General features: G+C 34.3%; 1 protein-coding gene across 1 annotated transcript in view; it reads left to right on the top strand.

Moving 5' to 3' along the window:
- The window catches only part of dennd4b (DENN/MADD domain containing 4B), a 55,359-nt gene that overhangs the window by 29,285 nt on the left and 24,747 nt on the right, over positions 1–1,327 (top strand).

Here is a 1,327-nt window from a genome sequence, read left to right as displayed (position 1 = left end):
AACAAAAACATTAGTAATTCTGATATAACATACCAGTTGAGAAATGCAATAAAATAAGATGTTTTGTTTGTTATATTCGAATATTCCAGAGAATATTATTCAGTGAATTAACATTATCCAGTGAATTATTCTTGACTCTGTAGCTATTAAACAGCTTATAAACATACTAAAACTGTAGTTTAAAATGAAGTTGATATGACTCCTGTCCTTTATTTATTTTCTCCATTTGAAAACATTAGACATTCTACATTTATTTTGCTTATTGTTAATATTAGTGTTGCTGCTGATGCTTTAAATAAAATGTTTTTTTATTGTTGTAGTATGAAGATTAATTTTAACATGAAAGACTGCTAATTTTCAACACTTAAAAAAAAAAAAGATGACTGAAAGGAGGAAAAACCAAAGTGAAGTAAGTTCTTACTTCACTCAGTCATTTATTTACTTTATAACAGTAAATAAATATCGGTTCCGCATATCGGTTATCGGGCACATAAACATGCAAATAATTGGTATCGGTTATAAAAAATCAATATCGGTCGATCACTAATACATACATATATACATACATATCTGACATTAGAACATAACGAGTTTTTATCAGTCAAATTCATCGCTGCTAACCCACCGCAGAAACACTGAAACACACGCCATCTGCTGACAGGAGACCGCAAATGAAGGAACACGGGCTCGACAGCACCGTAACACACACTTATGAGGTTTTTTGACGTTGTAGAATAAAACTTGAGCTCATTTCAGATAATAAAAAGCCCAGTGAGCTCATGAGGATGGAAGGGTTTTTCACTCAGTCATTTATTTACTTTATAACAGTAAATAAATATCGGTTCCGCATATCGGTTATCGGGCACATAAACATGCAAATAATTGGTATCGGTTATAAAAAATCAATATCGGTCGATCACTAATACATACATATATACATACATATCTGACATTAGAACATAACGAGTTTTTATCAGTCAAATTCATCGCTGCTAACCCACCGCAGAAACACTGAAACACACGCCATCTGCTGACAGGAGACCGCAAATGAAGGATCACGGGCTCGACAGCACCGTAACACACACTTATGAGGTTTTTTGACGTTGTAGAATAAAACTTGAGCTCATTTCAGATAATAAAAAGCCCAGTGAGCTCATGAGGATGGAAGGGTTTTATCACTCTATAGCAGTTGTCTGTTTTTTTTTGGGCTTTTCAACTGTATTTGTTCACTAAACTCTTGTTTCTTGTGTGTGTGTATCTGTGTGTGTGTGTGTGTGTGTGTGTGTGTGTATCTCTGTGTGTGTGTGTGTATCTGTGTGTGTGTGTG

The sequence above is a fragment of the Sinocyclocheilus rhinocerous genome, unplaced genomic scaffold, assembly GCF_001515625.1.
Source record: "Sinocyclocheilus rhinocerous isolate Xijiao unplaced genomic scaffold, SAMN03320098_v1.1 scaffold828, whole genome shotgun sequence".
Taxonomy (NCBI): Eukaryota; Metazoa; Chordata; class Actinopteri; order Cypriniformes; family Cyprinidae; genus Sinocyclocheilus; species Sinocyclocheilus rhinocerous.
The sequence above is the reverse complement of the archived record's forward strand: the minus strand, read 5'-3'. Positions and strand labels throughout refer to the sequence as shown.